The following is a 19,122-nucleotide window of genomic DNA, read 5'->3' on the forward strand; positions in this document are numbered from 1 at the left end:
ATAATGGTCTTTATCTGCCTTCATTTTTCTAAGTTTTTTATGTTTCTATGTTAAGGCGGTATATCCATCCACCTTCTCTTCCCTAAAGGACTGATAATCTCCCTTCCTTCATCCCCCAGATCCAACATCTCTCTCTTTCTCTTAATTCCCTCTCTCTCCTCTTACCCCAGGTCCATTATCTCTCTTTCTTTCCTGGGGTCCAGTATCAGTCGCTTTCTCTTCCCTCCCTCCCTCCCCCATTGTCCAGTACCTCTTCCTCCCTCCCCTCCACCCCCATGAGCAGTGGCACAAACTTGGAGGGGAGCAGCACCAAGCTCTTCTTGTGATTGCTGGAGTTCACTGCCTTGGCCATAGCTTTCATTGGTGGCCCCTCCAATTCTGCAGCTCACTCCCCTCCCCCAACCGGGGTTCAGCATCTGGTCCTTCTCAATAACCCCCACCCCACCTTACAGGTGGTCTTCTGCATTGTATGTATGCTGTCTGTGGCCACCTCCTCTCACATTACTTCCTGTTTCTGCATGTGCAGATGGGTCAGAGGGAAAGCTCTGAACCAAGCTGCAGGCAGCATATGTGCAATACTGCCACTGGTGAGGATCAACAAAAGACCATCTTTCACGTTGATTGGCACAGAGGAGTGGGTGATGTTGAATTGTGCAAGGGGAGGAAGATGTATATTTATTTAAATTTTGCTCACACCTTTTTCAGTAGTAGCTCAAAGGGAGCTACATTCAGGTACGGTGGATATTTCTTTGTCCCAGGAGGGCTCACAATCTAAGTTTGTACCTGAGGCAATGGAGGGTTAAGTGACTGGCCCAAGATCACAAGGAGCAGCAGCGGGATTTGAACCGGCCACCTCTGGATTGCAAAACCGGTACTCTAACCACTAGGCCACTCCTCCACTCTTGGACTGTACCAAGGACCGGGGTTGGGAGAGGAAAAAAGCAGAAGAGATGTTTGAAGGAGACAGGAGATGCTGAAATGTGATTAATTTTTTAATCACAATTAATGAATTAATTTCAGAGAGTTAACTGCAATTAAAATGCAGCCCTAGAAAAAACACATAACTTGGCTCTACTCAGATCTCCAACAGTAATATGTTCCAAAGAGCTAGCACAAAGCAACTAAAGGCACACTTGCCTGGTAGTCACTAATCATGCCTCTGACAGTGACGAGGACTCTAACACCTTCAGCTGTGAAGATCCAAAATTCCTTCTTGGGGCATATCGCCATAACAAATCTGTCAAATATAATGGAATGGCTCAATAAAAGCATTAGACTAGTTTAATTTTCTCTGGCTGCTATGGCAAGCCAGCATTATTCTCTTAAAATAGATGGAATATGATTGCTAGTTTCACCCTCACTCAGTAAATAAAACTTACTTATAGCATTATTCTGAAGCAGCTGTAAACATTTTAACCATAGCCATAGAAGACCCTGGTAAAGTGCATTACAAACTCCTTACACAAGAATTATTGATTGTGATTAAATTGTTCTTCAGATGATGACCAAAGCAGATGTATTTTGAATAGGTCCTTGATGCAACTGCACCTTGAGTACTGTGTGCAGTTCTGGTTGCCCATTCTCAAAAACAGCAGAGCAGAAATAGAAAAAGTTTAGAGAAGGGCAATAAAAATGATAATGGGTGGAACACCTCCCTTATAAAAGAAAGCTAAAGAGGTTAGAGGTTTTCCACTTAGAAAAGACAGCAAATATGATAGAAATTTCTGGGATGGAATTGTTAAATAGTGGATATCAATTTAACCTTTCAAATAGCATCAACAAGAATCCAGGAACACCCTTGGCCAAGGAATTGAACACTTTTCTTTGTCTTAAGAAAAGTTCAGCACTATTTGCTTCTAATAACTTTCAGAAGCATATATAAAATTTACAAAATTTGGAAGTGTTTTTTTTGGGGTTACATAATAATTATCTAGCTTGGTGTAGTGGCCATGTTACTAGCTAAGACTCATGCATACAAATATTACTACTACTTAACATTTCTAAAGCGCTACTAGGGTTACGCAGCGCTGTACAGTTTAACATAGAAGGACAGTCCCTGCTCAAGGAGCTTACAATCTAAAGGACAAATGTACAGTCAGTCAAATAGGGGCAGTCAAATTGGGCAGTCTAGATTTCCTGAATAGAGGTATAAAGGTCAGGTGCAGAAGAGGTGGGCTTTGAGCAAGGATTTGAAGATGGGCAGGGAGGGGGCTTGGCGTATGGGCTCAGGAAGTTTATTCCAAGCATAGGGTGAGGCGAGGCAGAAAGGGCGGAGCCTGGAGTTGGCGGTGGTGGAGACGGGTACTGAGAGGAGGGATTTGTCCTGTGAGCGGAGGTTTCGGGTGGGAACGTAAGGGGAGATGAGGGTAGAGAGGTAATGAGGGGCTGCAGACCGAGTGCATTTGTAGGTTAGAAGGAGGAGCTTGAACTGTATGCGGTACCTGATCGGAAGCCAGTGAAGTGACTGATATGGGGCCACAAATAATACTCCTCCTGCCCCCAATTCCATTCCTTTAATTATTATTATTATTTATTGTGCATGTACCAACATCATCTTTTTGTAAATTTATTTTTGCTAAATTGTGATCCTTTGGGATTTGTATTCCCTTGGAAAACAGTCAAACATTTACCACAGTTGTGTTTAAAAAGGATATAGACAATTTCCTGAAGGAAAGTTCATAAACTATTATTATTTATCTATTAGGATTTATTTACTGCCTTTTTGAAGAAATGTCACCAAAGTGGTATACAGCTAGACAGGGCTGGTCTTAGCAATTGTGGAGCCCTGTGCAAACCAGTTCGGTGGCCCCCCCATCCCACCTAGCCCTGCCCCTTGTTGACAAGATGTGTTTTAAACATTTTTTTTTTATTTCAAATAAAGACAAATCAAGCAAAACTTGTACAGAAAAACTAATTAAAATATGCACAATGCTATTATAAGGAAACCTTTGGGTTTAAAAAGCAAAACCATGTGCATACAAGGACTGGATAAATGAATTAAAACAAATCCCCTTAATATGCAATACTTGGTAGCAATAATGAAACAGTGATTGAATATTCACAAAGCAAGCAGCCTGAGCCAACAGATTTATGTTCCACTGAACATAATTAACTTTGTACGAACTTGGCGGCTAATTGCGTGCTGAACTGGACAACGTTATTAACTTTGCCAACAATAAGTTAGCCATTGTGTGATTAACTATAAACTGCACTTTCAGTGAGAGGGAAAAAGTCTCATAATGTCACTGCGCTTGTGTCCTATATTATTGCTCATCGTCTTCCCCGCTCCCCCTCTCCTCCGAGCCACAGGAAGCCCTCCCAGTACATACCTAAAGCCACCCTGATGGTCTAGTGGAGTCTTCGGGGCAAGAAAGATCCCCAGTCTTTCCTGCTCACGCTGACCCTCTTGTTGCCGCATCTTCTTTAAAATGGCTACCAAGACTTCCAACAGCAGCCTCGCAAGACTTCAGCGGAAGTCTCGGCAGCCATTTTTAAAGAGCAATGTGGCAGCAAGAGGGTCAGTGCTGGCAACAGGCAGGAAAGACGGGGGATCTTTCCTGCCCCGAAGACTCCACTAGACCACTAGGGTGGCCTCAGATATATGCCAGGAGGGCACCCTGCGGTTTGGGGGAGAAGAGACAAAGCAGTCAGATTGCGGCAATAGCAGGGAGAGGAAGGGAGCACCATGGGGCCCCTGGAAACACGAGGCCCTGTGCAACTGCCCCTATTGCCCCTGCCTAAGACCGGCCCTGTAGCAGGAATAAGCTGAATACAGACAACAGACAATTACAGCAGTAAAAATATTTAAACAACAATACAAGGTATGGCATAGTATACTACGTTACAATGTTCAACACAATACACAATAAAACCTTTTAATAGATAGCTGTGAGGGGGTTTATAGAACTCTGCCCTTCACCCTTAAGAATAGTCCCCACAGACAGCCTGAGCCACCTTAACAGCCCTAGTTCCGCCAGAGAGGAAGTGAGCTGGGAGGAAGGGTGGAGGTGGATCCAGGAAGTATATCAGATGGGGGCCTGACTGAGGTTAAGGAGGCCCGAAGGAAGACTAGAAGCTGAGCAGATGCTGCTACAGTTCCTGTGTACTAAATTGTGGCTTAAGACTTGCAAGCCTTGCTTTGAGGTAAGCTAGACCTGGATCTCAGAGGAGCTGAGAACGTACAGGCTGTGTTTGGGGCGTGGCAGCCCCACCAGCCATAGACTGGCTTGCAGCCAGAGGCCTGCTCAAGACTGTTAACCGTAGAGACTTTTGCACCCAATGTTCCCGGCCTTTGAGGTAATATGTCTCAGAGCTCAGCTAAATAAACAACTTATTTCATATTTATATACCTGTCTGGCTATGTTATTCACAGGGCCACCCCACAACCTTCATCCGGGGTATCACAACAGCATAGAGTGTAAGCAAAGATGGAATTTATAGCTAGATAAGATAGAGCAACTGAGAAAAAAAGGGGAATTAAAGAAACCTGCATGTGGCCAGAAAGATACTTGAATATAATTTCAGATAGGGTAGGAGTGGATAAACAAGTCCTGCTACTGTATGGGCAGCCAGTGTTAGACTTTGTGTGTGTGTGTGACTTGCTTATTCTGTTAAAAACTGGAGGGAAGAGCCAAACGTTTGCCTGCTTCTTCAAGTACACATAGTCTTTAGTTGAGCGAAATCTTTTAGAGAGTGCATTCCAGAGTGTGGGGGCTACTCCAGAGAAGGCTCACTGGCAGGTGTCAGATTGTGTGATGTCCTTGGAGAGGGTGTTGGTAGGGATACTCCTTGGAAGGACCTTAGGAACCTTGAAGGCGTGTAGAGGGAAATCCTGTCCTTCAAGTACTCTGTCCCACTCTCTTTAAGGGCCTTGAAGATAACACATACAGTTTTAATTTAGCTCTATATTGTACTGGTAGCCATTAGCTCTATATTGTACTGGTAGCCAGTCTAGTTGTACCCCAAGGTTCCTCACTTGTGATTTAAGGGGGAGTTTGTATCTCCCAAAAGAGATTTTGATGTCAGATATGAGCCCACCTGTGTAACAGACCCCACAGGATCTCAGTTTTATTTGGGTTCAGGCAAAATTTGTTGTTTTTAGCCCATTCTTGCATTGCTGTAAACAGGTAGTCAGTTTATTTAGGGTTATAGGTAGGTCTAATTCAAGGGGTATGAGTAGCTGCATGCCATCTAAGTAAATGTAGAACTGAGTGTGCATTGACCGAATCACTTGGCTAGTGGCTTGAGGTAGTGCTGTCTGATTCGCTCAAAACTTTTCCAATTCAATTTGATCATATGAATTGGTTTTTCCAATTTGATTTGATTCAGCTTAACTGAAATTTAGGGGCTTGTAGCCTCAGACCCATGTTAATATTATAACATACAGAATAACACAAACAGGCAGCAGCAGCAGCAATTGAGTATTTTAAACATTCAAGAAAGCATTTGCAATGACAGGTTGAACTGCACCAGCCTCTACTTTTCTAAAATGTCTTCACTATTTCCACAATTTTAATTTATTTATTTACCACCTTTTTGAAGGCATTCACTCAATTCAATGTACAGTAAGAATAAACCAAACATGAGTAATAGACAATTATAGCAATAAAAATATTCAAATAACAATACAAAGTATGGCATAGTATACTACTTACGTCAACACAATACGTAATAAAATATTTTAACTGACAGTGTAGAGTATAAGCAAAGATAGAACATATAGATAGGTAAGAAATAAGAAAATAAGAGAAGTTAGAAAGTAAGGTGACTACTTTAAAGAAAGGTGCACATGAGGTCAGAGAGATGGTTAAATATTATCTCAGATAGGGTAGGAGTGGATAACCATGTCCTGCTGCAGTATGTGCAGCCCATGTCACTCCTTGTGTGTGTGAGTGAGACTAACCACTTAGTTACTTCTTCCATTAAAGGCCTGGTTGAAGAGCCAAGCTTTCACTCGCTTCCTGAAGTACAGATAGTCTTGTGTTAAGCGAAGCCTTTCAGTATTATTGTTCAGTATTAAAATTAAGTTCAAAAACATACCCAACTACCACCGCCACTAAAAAGGGCCCTGCATGAATAAGTAGGACATAATATCAAATTTAAATATATGTTTTCATAAAACAGTGATCCTAAAGCTAACATACTGCCAGAGGAGACCAAGAACCAAAAATACCATGCAATCCAGCTTGAGCCTGTGGGACAAAGGGTCAGAAAGTCACCATTCTTAAAGCAGAGAGGAAATTTAAAAATATTCCTGCCTTGAAGCTACTTCCTTTACCCAAAAAGCAGACAAACAAGAAAAGCTGCATGACATATTTTTCTTAAAAGAAATCTTTAACACAGAACTATAACAACAACAACAACAACAACAAAAGCATGTAAGGACTGGATAAAGGACAGAACTTCTGCATGAAGGAAGCCCTTCCCTCATTATTCAATAGCTCTCTGTGAAATAGTAGTAATTAAAAAGGCAAGTGCATTTTTATAATATACCACTTGCCATCTTTTTCTTTTAATGCAGTCCATTGGTTTGATGACTTATACTGTGCCAAAACTGGAAATATAGTGAGACAGAATAATAGAATTCAGTAACATCCAAAACTTATTAACATTATAATTGTGTTTGCATTTGGGTAATAACTGAGAAAATGCCGTTATCAAATCATATTAGCGAGCTTGACGTCGACTCGGTTAACTTCATCTATATACAAACACACAGCCGGGAGACAGAGATTATTCCGCCCCCCCCCCCCCCCCCAAAAAAAAAAAATTGCCTTTTACAACCAGACTTCAAGAAGAAATATATATATATCACAGAAAAAAATCTCTGCACAAATATAACATGTGCTAGGTTGTCCCTATAACCAGCCCCTCCAAATGATACACTGATTATGATTTATAACAAACTAGTAAAAAAGGCCCGTTTCTGACACAAATGAAATGGGCGCTAGCAAGGTTTTCCTCGGAGTTTGTACGTTTGAGAGAGTGTGAGAGTGACTGTGTATGAGAGAGAGTGAATGTGCGAGTGTGTGTGTGTGTGAGAGAGAGAGAGAGAGAGAGTGAGTCTGGGTGCGAGTGTGTCTGTGTGAGAGAGAGTGTGTGTGTGTCTGTGTGAGAGAGAGTGTGTATGTGAGAATGAATGTGTGTGCAAGTGCGTATGTGAGACAGTGTGAGAGAGAGTGTGTGTTTCACACAGATACAGTGTGTGCGAGAGAGACAGTGTGTGTGAGACACAGACTCTCTGTGAGACTGAGTGTATGAGACCAAGAGAGTGTGTGAGTGACTGTGTGACACATAGAGAGTGAATGTGATACAGTGTGAGACATAGAGTGTGTGAGAGACAGTGTGTGAGAGTGAGAGAGAGAAAGACATTGACTGTGAGAGAGAGTGTGTGTGTGTGACAGAGATACCTCTCCCTCCTGGTGTCAGGCCCCCCTCCCTCCCTCTCTCTGGTGTCAGGCCCCCCCTCTCTCTCTCTCTGGTGTCTGAGTGTTACTGTGCAAGACACTGAGCTCTGGCTGTGCTTCAAGGAACTGACCAATCCTATTTAATAGAACGCACCTCCAACATTCTGAAGCCGAGAAGCCTTGTGTGGTTGGTCATTTCTGCTTGTGACAAACCCGGAAGTACGTGATGTCAATTCAGGAGATGGATACAGAGAGCAGGAATGCCTTAGCCATGCAGTCAGCTTCAGAATGTTGGAGGTGCATTTTATTATATAGGATTACTACTCTACCTAAGACAAGTTATTCCGTTATTATACTTTCTCTGTTTACATCTGTATCCTGCCTAAGCTGGCATGTTTGAAAATATAAGTGAGATTAAATAAAAATGCTACCAACAACAAAGAATGACAACGTGGATGCAGTAGCTCACAGGTTGGTTTGCTCTGTTTTAAGTGTAAAGGGATGATGGCTGCAGGGGGAGGGGAAACAGAGACTACAAGGACTCTCCATTGGTGGCTTGGCGCAGCTGCTAGTCCCGCTTCCTGTTGTCACTTTCTCCTGTTCCGGGGCAGAGCCGGCAGCCTGCACCAACAGAGAGACCGGCCCTGAGTAAGTTAGTTTATCTTCTTGTTGTCGCTGCTGCTGAGGGAAGAAGCAGCAGCAGCAGCGACTTGGGTGACAGTGAGTGGGAGGGAAGTGGCAGTGGCTTGGTGACAGCGGGAGGGAGGTGGGGAAGTCCCGAATCAGGACTCTAGATTTTTTTCTGAATCGAACCGATTCGAATCAATTCACTCAAAACAAATTGACAAATTGATTCAAATTGTGAATTAAACAGCAATAGCTTGAGGTAGAAACTGAACAGAATAGGTGACAGAATTGATCCCTGTGGTACCTTGCAGGTCAGCGCATATGGTGGCAATGAGGTACTGCTGAACAGTACAGATTGTTGCTTGGTTCAGATCCTATCTATCAGATAGGCAAGTACTGTGCCACTGACACCTGTTACTGCCAGTTGTGCAAGCATGATATAGCGGTCCAGTGTATCAAAAGCTGCTAAGAAATCCAGTAGTATTAAAATGGAAGCAAATCCCCTGTCTTGGGGGAAAGCCCCTGCGTATCACTGGATGCAAGCAACAAGAAATGTATCTGCTCTTTAGGATTCTTCCACATATATGTGACTTGGACCGGACACTGTTGGAGACAGAATGCTTGAATTTAGATTGACTCAATTTGCATATTTTGTTCTCTTAAGACATGGGGAGTATGGTAAGTGAAAGTGGCTGCCTCTTGATGTTGATTTGTCCAGTCTCAAATTCAGCTATGAAGAAGGATTACAGATGACTCACAAGGGTACATTCACAGAAGAAAGTATCTGGGTGTTTAAAAGTAGGCAAAGAGGAGGCTGGATAAAATAAGTTCCAGTATACTGAAAGCTCAGAGAACTCTTAGTGGTTTCACAGGATTAATAAGTAACAACTCTGGTCCCTCTTCAACAAAAAAAAAAAAAAACAAAAACCTAAAGGCCAGTAAGCCTTACCTGGTGGTAGGAAAGTAACGGAGACGCTACTAAAGAAAAGGATAGAGAACCATTTATAATCCATGGGCTGCAAGATTTGAAGGAGCATGATTTTTCCAGAGGATGAGCATGTTTGATACATTTGATCAGTTGTTTTGATTGTGAAACTAGGGATAGAGGGAACATACTAGACTTAATTTAATTGGATTTCAGCAAGCCTTTGATACTGTCCTGCAGAAGAGGCTCATGAATAAACGAAGAAGCCTAGGGGTGGGCCCCAAGGTGAGGGACAGTCAGAGGGGTAGTAGTAAATGAAATTCTCTCTGAATAGAGAAATGATGAATAATAGAGTGCTTCAGAGACTGGTCCTGGGATAAGTTCTGTTTGATGAATTTGTGAGTGATATTGCAGAAGGGTTAATCAAAAATGTGCCTTTTTGCAGATGTGACGATCTGCACAGAATGTATAGCCCTGAGGAAGTGTACACAAAATAAGAAGTGACAAAAAAACACCACCACTGGTCAAAGCTTGGCAATTAAGCTTTAATGCATAGAGCACAGATTGATGCATCTGGGCTGCAGAAATCCAAATGAATTGGGGTGGGATGGGTGGAGAGGCAATGTGCAAAGTTCTGCACAGAGTGGCAGTTATAGCACTAACCACCCTACTCGGATTAAATGGGCTTGTTTGGTCTTCATCTACTGTCATATATTGTTACTGTATAAGAATGTCCTGATGAACAGAAAAACTCTTTTCTAGAAACAGGCCCTCATAAAGTGATTCAATGCTGGGTCAAAGGGTTCATCAAGCCCAGCATACTGTCTTTAAAACCGACTAATTAAAGTCATTAGGAAGTACTCAGCAGATCCCAATGTTACTCACTTCCACAAATAAGATGTGGCAATTCCTAAGTCTATTTGGACAATAACTGATAATGGGCCTGTCCTCCAGAAATCTGTTTAAACCTTTTCTAAATTCAGCATATTAAAAGCCTAGAACATATTCTCCAGCAACAAATTCCACAATTTTATTGTGGATAAATGGAAAAAGCACTTTTAAAAATGTGTTTATAAACCTATTATTAGTTTCATCGTGTCCCTAGTTTCCTGCTGCAGCTCAAAGCATACATTCTGTATCACATCTGCAAGCATTTATATAATTTTGCACATTCAATAAAACATTTTATATAGTATGTCTAGTTTTTGCTTTTTTATGAGTGAAAGAGGGGAAGGACTGGGAGACAGCTATTGGTGATGAGGGAAAGAGGATCTTGGTGAGACGAGGATCGCTAAGATGGGAAGCAAAACAGATGGGGGATCTCAGAGTTGGAAAGAGAGGATGGGAAAATTTGAATAGAGAAGGGAGAGGAAAGTGGGCAGGCTGAGGGAGGTTCCAGGATCAGAGGAGAGAGAATCTAAATTGGAAAGGGGAGAAAAATATCCCTCTTCTAGGCTCTGCTCCGTGCCTCCTTCCCACTCCCAAGTACTCTTTTCCTCCTCCCATTCCCAGTGCACTTTCACCCACTGCCTGCTACCTCCCACCCCATTCACAGTCAACCTTCCATTCATGTACATACACATAGGTATCCTCTAATACCTTTCCAGTCCATCCACTCACACTCCTGGCCCTCCCCAAGTGAGCTCCTTACTTGCCAGCCAATTTTCTCATAACCACACAACCCCCCCCCCCCTTCTTTCACACCCTCCAGCCAATTTCTCATCAAACCACTCCCACTGTGCTGACCAAAGCCAACAGGACAGCCATAGTGTCTTGTGTTGCATCTTGCTCCTCTGCTGCCAGGAGCTAAGGCTCTGCCTTGAATTGGTTGGTACACTGCAGTGCCACATAGCTTAAAGCACAAGTCATAACCCTGCAGCAGAAGGAAGTGGATGCAGTCCAAGGCAACACCATTCTCCTTCTGTCACCTTGGATTAATGGTGATCAATGGATTAAGTGAGAACAAAAGAGGGGATATGTCACCAAGGGTAGAGAGAGAGAGATACATGCTCATGGCCAGTCGGCACTTGCTGTAGAATCAAGGGAAACCAGGTTTCATGAATACAAAGAACATAACAATGTAAGAATAGCTGTGCTGAGTCAGACCAAGGTCCGTCGAGCCCAGCATCCTGTCTCCCACAGTGGCCAATCCAGGTTATAAGTACCTGGCAGATCCCAAAAAAGTAGACCTATTTCCCATAGTTCATTTCCAGGGATGAGCAATGGCTCTCCTACGTCTACCTGGCTAGCAAATTCCTCTAGGAACTTGTCCAAATCTCTTTTAAATCCTGCTATGTTGGTTGCCTTGACTATATCCTCTGCCTACAGATTTCACAGCTTAATGCATGGGGAGGAGTCGCCTTTCTATGATTTCTTTCCTTTTCAATCTGCCTGTCATTAGTTTCAAGAAATGTCCTCTAGTTTTGTGTTGTCTGACATGTTAAACTACCCACTGAGCCTTTCCTTTTCTAACTTTGCTTCACAATTATTGTAAACTGCTTTGGACTGTCTTGATAAACTAAACCGTTCCCCATTTAACTATTCCACCTGACTTGTGCTTTTATAAAGCTTCCATCATATCGCCTCTCATTCATCTTTTCTCCAATCTGAAGATCCGTAACCTGTTCAGTCCCCCTTCATGAGAAGGGTGCTCCATTTCCTTTATAATTTTTGTGGCCCCTCCCTCAACATTTTCTACTTGCATTATATAGTTTCATATTCAGGGGGATGGGGGACAAGCTAAGTTAGTCCTGGTTTGACCTCTTTTCATCTATAAAGATTTAATTTTGCTTTCTCTATTGAATTCTGTATGAAATGTTGGTGCACTGCCCACATGTTTCCATGCACAGAGGAATTAAATATTAAGACTACGGAACTCTATAACACAGCAATTAGAATAGTGAGAGCTTTCCATCTCACCTCCCTCCTAGCCCATGTCCTCATTCTTACCCTTTTCCCTAGCCTTCCCATCTCCGTCTCACTTCTTCCCCAGCTTCTTATTCCTTTTTTCACACTTTCTGAATTACCACATTTCGACCCTCTGTACTCACCCACAACCTAGCCCTCACCTACTTTCTTGTCTCTCACCCTCTGACCATTCACAGCTCCTTCCCTATTGGTCACCCTCTCTAGTCAATTGTTCCTGTCTCTTACCCTCACCCAATCTCTAAGTACCCCATTTACTACCTCTCCAGCTCTACTTCCATTCATCTCTCAATCAACTTCTTGCCAAACCCACATGACCTCTCATCATGGTTCTCATCTCTCATCTCCCCTTTCTTTCTCAGTGCCCAACATCTCCCCATCAACTCTGTTTTCCCTTTTACCACCATAATCCAGCATCTGTTTGCCTTTTTTCTCTTTTCTTCTCCTCCTCCTCCCAGTCCAGCATTAACCCACTTCCTCTCTTCCGCCACAGTCTAGCATTCCTCTTTGTAATCCAGAATCTTCCTGTTCATTCTCCCCGGTCCAACATTTCCTTTCCATATCCCTTTTCCTTTTTTCTTGGGAAGTTCAAATCTCCCTGCTCTCTCCTCTTCAAGTTTCATTAACATTTGATATACTGCCCATCAAACATTGTTTTCTTCCCCTCCTTCCTGATGGTCTGACATCTCCCGCTTAGTCCCCAGTGGACTGGCATCTCCCAGTCCACCCCCCCTACCCCCCAGGGAAGGTCTATTGAGATATATTTTTGATACTGTTTCATGGTAGTCCTATTATTAGGTTTCAATTTGTTGTTTTCAAGTATACTTCATTTATTGTATTTATATTTAGTCATTTTTACTATTGTTATGCTGTTAACAAAACTGTTAAGTTTTATGTTAAACTGTACCTGCTGTACACCACCTCTTCATAAAGGTGGTTAATAAATCCCAATAAATAAAATTTCCTTTCAAGTACCCTAACAACACAGAATGGGCCAGGAGAAACAGCTGCAAATAAGCAGGAAGGCCAGCAGTTAAAACAAGAACACAGCATGGAACCTCAGCCTCTGTGTTCACTGAATGCAGGCCAAGTCCCCACCTACTTGCTACACTCCCACCCTGTCTCACTTTTTTACTTGAGCTGGTCCTGCGATGCTCCCGCTGCATGTCAGCAGATGCCAGTCCTCCTAGGGTGTGCAAGTGCCGTCCGGTTTATTTCTGGCAGTGGCGATGGACGCTGGGACACCCCATAGGGAGCGTCATTTCCTGCCCTGTGGTACTTAAGGGAGCACTTGTCTTTATCCCATCGCCTTTGCAAGAGATCTTCAGCCTTGTCTTCGTGTCCCTGCCTTGCTGAGTCCTAGCCTTGCCTTGGACCCAACCTTGCCTAGTTCCTGCCAAGCTCCAGTCCTGCCTTGTCTCTGAGTTTCTGCCAAGCTTCAGTTCTGCCTTGTGGTCCGAGTTCTTGCCAAGCTCCAGTTCTGCCTATCTTGTCTAGTCTTGTTGTGTCCGTTCCGAGTTCCTGCCTTGCCCTGTCTGGTTCCAGTTCTAGCTCTGCCTGCCTCGCCTGGTTCTGTCTGGCCTGGATCTAGTTCTTGCCTTGACCAGACTTGTCTTCAGTCAAGTCTTGTCCAGCCTTGTCTAGTACTCCTTGGTTCCAGCCTTGCATCAGCTCCTGTCTTGTCTCAGTTCCTGCATTGCTTCAGTTCTAGTTTTGGATCACCTTGTCTTGATGCCTGTCTTGTGCCAGCCTGGGGGACTTGTCTGCTGCATTTGGGGACCGGCCACAACCAAAGGGCTTACTACCCTGTGTTCCTAACACTACTCTAACTGGAATCTGCATGGTTTCTTCCTGCAGGCCGGCTTCGCCTCCTCTGATAAACTTCCTCTTTCAGAGTAGGCGGGGCTGGCTGGAAGGAAGCAGCTGCAGTGTGGAGAGAGCCATGATTTCCTGCAACTTGTCAGCTTTATAATTATTATCAGGGGCCGGCATTGGTGGTAGCTGGAAGAAAAACTTCTGTATTTTGGCTGGGGAGCTTAGAGTGGGAGGAGAGAGGGAAAGGCAGCAGGCGAGCAAAATTGTATACCAGGCGCCTATGCTGTGCACTGGACTAGGGGGGCCTGATACAAGATTGGGGGGACATGGGCCCCCAAGGCCTCCCCCATAGCTATGCCCAAGTGGGCCTACCAAGTGTGGTAAAAAAAACCCACAAACTTAAAAATGGGGAAAAACTGGAGGTAAAACAAGGAAAGGGAGAGGAGAATTACCCAACAAAAACAAATGAAAAGCAGGGCAAAAAAAAAAAAAAAACACCCCTCCAAAGGGAAGGCACAAAATCAAAAAAATAGTGCTAACACACCAGATGCTGTGAAAAGCATGGGACAATCGCGATCTTTCCTCACTGCAGGTGAGAAGAGACTGATGGTCCTGCGCTCTCATGGTGGGAAGGAAGGCACTTGAGCATGTGAGATGGGGGGATGCTACACGTGCATGTCACCCACATGCTTGTCCTCAGAGAAAGAATAAAATTACGGAACACATAAATAAACATATTTTAATGGGACAGAGTCAGCATGCTTTCAGCCAAGGGAAGTCTTGCCTCACTAATTTGCCCTCATTTCTTTGAAGGCATGAATAACCATGTGGATAAAGGTGAGCTGGTTGATGCAGTGTATCTAGATTCAGCTTTTGACAACATTTCTCATGAGAGACTCCTGAGAAAATTAAAGAGTCATGGGATAGAAGGCAATGTTCTGTTGCGGATTAGGAATTGGTTATTACTACTACTATCAATTCTAAAGCTTTACTAGACGTACGCAGCGCTGTACACTTGAACATGAAGAGACAGTCCCTGCTCCACAGAGCTTACAATCTAATTAGGACAAACAAGAGATAAGGGAATATTAAAGTGAGGACGATAAAATACAGGTACTGAATGAGTAAGGGTTAGGAGTTAAAAGCAGCATCAAAAAGGTGGGCTTTTAGCTTAGATTTGAAGACGGCCAGAGATGGAGCTTGACGTACCAGCTCAGGAAGTCTATTCCAGGCATATGGTGCAGCAAGATAAAAGGAACAGAGTCTGGAGTTAGCAGTGAAGGAGAAGGGTGCAGATAAGAGAGATTTACCCAGTAAACGGAGTTCCCGGGGAGGAATATAGGGAGAGATGAGAGTGTACTGAGCAGCTGCAGAGTGAATGCACTTATAGGTCAATAAGAGGAGTTTGAACTGTATGCGGAAATGGATAGGAAGCCAGTGAAGTGAATTGAGGAGAGGGCTAATATGAGCATAATGACACTGGCGGAATATTAGTCATGCAGCAGAATTTTGAACAGATTGAAGAGGAGAGAGATGGCTAAGTAGGAGACCTGTCAGAAGCAAGTTGCAATAGTCTAAGCGAGAGGTAAGAGTGTGGATGAGGGTTCTGGTAGTGTGCTCAGAAAGGAAAGGGCAAATTTTGGTGATATTATAGAGAAAGAAACGACAGGTTTTAGCAGTCTGCTGAATATGTGCAGAGAAGGAGAGGGAAGAGTCGAAGATGACCCCAAGGTTATTAGACAGAAAACAGAGGGTAGGGTTAAATGACCATTTCTCTCAATGGAGGAGGGTGAATAGTGGAGTGCTGCAGGGATCTGTACTGGGACCGGTGCTATTTAACATATTTATAAATGATTTGAGCACTGCCTTCAGTTCTGATTACTGTATTTCAAAAAAGATACATCGGAATTAGAAAAGGTTCAAAGAAGAGCGACCAAAATGATAAAGGAGATGGAACTCCTCTCGTATGAGGTAGAGCTAGGGCTCTTCAGCTTGGAAAAAAGATGGCTGAGGGGAGATATGATTGAGGTCTACAAAATCCTGAGTAATGTAGAATGAGTAGAAGTGAATTGATTTTTTTTTTTTACTCTTTCAAAAAAAGTACAAAGACTAGGGGACACTCAATGAAGTTACATGGAAATACTTTTAAAACAAATACGAGGAAATATTTTTTCACTCAACGAATAGTTAAACTCTGGAACTCATTCCCAAGTGGGCTTTGTGCAGGGTAGGTCAGCTTCCAAAAACTTGCGTAAGATCTTGGTCTCTTTGGAGCTGGCCCAGAAACGTAAAGCTCCCTCTTTTTAGCTTTGACGCAGAGAAAGTCTTCGATCAGGTCTACTGGCCTTTTTTATTTAAGGTGCTACAGGCTTATGATATCTCTGGGGTTTTTCTGGACGCAATGCAGGTGCTTTATTCAAATCCTTTGGCAACCATATGGGGATTTTTTTCTACACCGTTTAAGATTTAACGAGGCACGCATCAGGGTTATCCCCTTTCCCCTCTTCTTTTTGTCTTGGTGTTGGATTCACTTATTCAGGACATTGTTGCTCATCCTGAAATCCAGGGGGCATCCTTTAGGAAACTGACTTTTAAGATCTAAGCTTTTGAGGATGATGTATAGTCCCATCTTACCGACCCTCAGCACTCATTAGAGGCGTTACTAGAACTATTTTAGGAATATGGAGATTTTTCTGGTTTTTGCCTTAACCTTCAAAAATCATTGGCTCTTGTATCCTCAAAATACGTAGGGAATGGGAAAGGGTGTTTCTTTTGCGGTGGGTGAACCATTTGTTTTGTTACCTCGAGATTCGTCTCATGCTCATCAGAGTTATATGACCTTAACGTTGCCTGTTTACTAGATTATACTTTGGCTCATTTGTCTAACTGGCAACTGTTACCTCTGGGGATTCATGGGAGAACTCATTTATTTAAAATGGTAGAATTTCCCAAATGGTTATACATGCTTCAGATGCTTCCCCTTAAGCTGCATAGGAAGGACCTTCATACTCTCTACAGAGGGTTGTCTCTCTTTTGTTGGGATGGGGGGGGGAGGCCTAGGTTACCTTTGTCTTCCTTGATGGGCCCTAGGAAGCAGGGAGGGGGCCTTGGGCTTCCTGATTTGTATCGGTACAATCAGGTTTATCTAGCATGACATTTGGGAGACTGGCTGTTGAATCGGGAAGATTATACCCTTCTTAGGATAGGGAATTTTTTCACCCATGGCATCTTCATTTTCTTTTACAGGACCTCATAAGGATTTACCATCTATAACCAGGAGACAGCATTTTGTTGCGTCCTTTGCACGATCTTTGGAGGGCCCTTTTGAAGTTGTGGGGGCTTCCCCCATAATCCTCTGCCTTGTTGCTTATTTAGGGCAATGCTCAGTTCAGCCCTGGTAGGGATAATTCCAAGTTACAGAGGTGGGCGATTCTGGATATCACTGGGCTGGATCATGTGCTACAACCGGATGGCTCAATGATGCTCTTGAGGGAACTAGGGGAAGGTCGACTCACCCACTTAGCAGACTATTTCACATTTCAGCAGCTATGCCATTATGTCTCTACTCTGGATGAGGATGCCCTGGCTGCTGGTCATGGGGATAGGATATACTCATTCTTTACTTTGGATGACAGTGATCGTTTTTCTGTCTCTTCACTACATTAGGCATTACTCACCATAGCTCCTATTCACCAGCATCAGCAAGCTACGGCCTGTTGGGCAGAGGATTTACGTAGGGCACTTGATTCCCTGGACTTGGTAGTTTAGTAGCTTGCATTCCCTGTCTCGCACGGGCGGCTGATTTGCGTGAATGTCAGTTTAAAATACTGTACCAAGCCTATATTTCTCAAACTCAATTGTTTCACATGGGTGGCACTGATACTCCACTTTCTCTAAAATGTTCTTCCCAACTTTACATGCATTTTGGGATTGTTCAGTGAGTAACCATTTTTGGTTTCAGCTGGTCCATTATTTAGAGAGAGTGTTGAATTTGGCTATTCTGCTCTTGGCGGCTGGTTTTCTACTAGATAAATATGAAGCATTTCCCTTTCAGAGGGGAGGCAGTGAAGAGAGGCTTTAGGCTGTGGTTGCTGGAACAATGGGGGAGAAGCTTAAACTGCAGCTATTAAGGGTGGGTGGGATGGTGCAAGCACCCACCTACTCCCAGCATCTGGAGTTTTGACCCCTCCTCACTGGTAGTCCATTCGCTCCCAGCAGCCACATGCCCAAAGCCACTCTTCATCACTTATCCAGCCACTCCAGCAGCAGCCTTAGTATCACATTCCTGTCCCCAGAAGTAACCTCTCTGAATCTCTCCTGTTCTCCCTCTACCCGGGCCAAAAAAAGAACCAGATTCTTCTGATCCTATCAAAAGGGCTGTTGGAGAATCACCTCCTCTGTTACAATGCTCCTTATGAGTTGTTTCCTCAGTTGCCAGCGCTCCAAATATCCTCCTGATTAAGAAGGTTCGATGTGGGTGAGTGGATACACCCCAATTTCTCTCTCTTTTTCTCCCTGTCCTCCAACAAGCTCTCCCTCCTTCCCTGCTCTTAGCACACAGACACCCATAGCACACTCTCAACCTCTCCTCCTCTGGCACACACTCTTATAGCTCTCTTTCAATCACCCACCCCCACAGCTCTCTTTTGATGACCATCACCCCATATACCCTCCTGTGTCATACACTCCCCCACCATAGCTGTTCTTTCACTGACCCCCCCCCCCCCCACACACACACAAATTCCTCCATTCCTCTCTCCAGCTTTCTCTCTCCTCCACTTGAACATACCTCCCCAGCTTCTGCACCCCAGCATGGATAATTGGCTCTCTCTCCCCTGCATAGAGACCCAAGGGCTCTCTGCCTCCCCCTGTGCCAACAGATACCAACTGTCTTCCTCCTTCCCTCTGCAACACACACAAAGCCAGCAATCTTCCTCCCCTCCCCCAACGGCACATAGACCCCCCCCCCCAGCTCTCACTCCCTCCCCTTCTGTAGCAGACACCCAGCACACCCCCTCACATAGCACAGAGATACCCAGCTCTTGCTCCCTCCCCACCCCCCATTGTTCAAATTTTGTATTCGGTAGCGAGTGGAAGAGCAGGCTGGTGCCCTGATGTGCAGCCATTCTCCTTTTCTTACACTCTGGATCAGCGTCAGGCCGGGGACTGGGACAGGAGGAGGGTATGGGCTGCATGCATGCATCAGAGGTGCTGTTTTTGGGGAGAGGGAGGGAAAAGTAGAAAGCTTGCTGCTAATGTTGCCTGCTTTCCACAGCCTAGTCCAAACTGCTCATATTCTTAGGCTACAAAGCCTAGGTGCCAGGTGTGTAGGTAGCTCTCTTCCTCTTGTATTTATTTATTTGGATTTTGCTCACACCTTTTTCACTAGTAGCTCAAGGTGAGTTACATTCAGGTACACTGGGT

At 44.0% G+C, this 19,122-nt stretch overlaps 1 protein-coding gene across 4 annotated transcripts in view; it reads right to left on the reverse strand.

The window, feature by feature from the left end:
* Positions 1 to 19,122, reverse strand: part of XRCC2 (X-ray repair cross complementing 2) — a 45,701-nt gene that overhangs the window by 16,977 nt on the left and 9,602 nt on the right. The window contains exon 3 of one of the 4 annotated variants that reach the window (XM_030198413.1): positions 1,138 to 1,237. The exons of the other annotated variants lie outside the window; for them this stretch is intronic. The gene's annotated coding sequence lies outside the window, so the exon portion shown is untranslated. The remainder of the gene's footprint in view (positions 1 to 1,137; positions 1,238 to 19,122) is intronic. 4 annotated transcript variants of the gene reach the window in all.

The sequence above is a fragment of the Microcaecilia unicolor genome, chromosome 1 (assembly GCF_901765095.1).
Source record: "Microcaecilia unicolor chromosome 1, aMicUni1.1, whole genome shotgun sequence".
In the NCBI taxonomy this organism is placed as follows: Eukaryota; Metazoa; Chordata; class Amphibia; order Gymnophiona; family Siphonopidae; genus Microcaecilia; species Microcaecilia unicolor.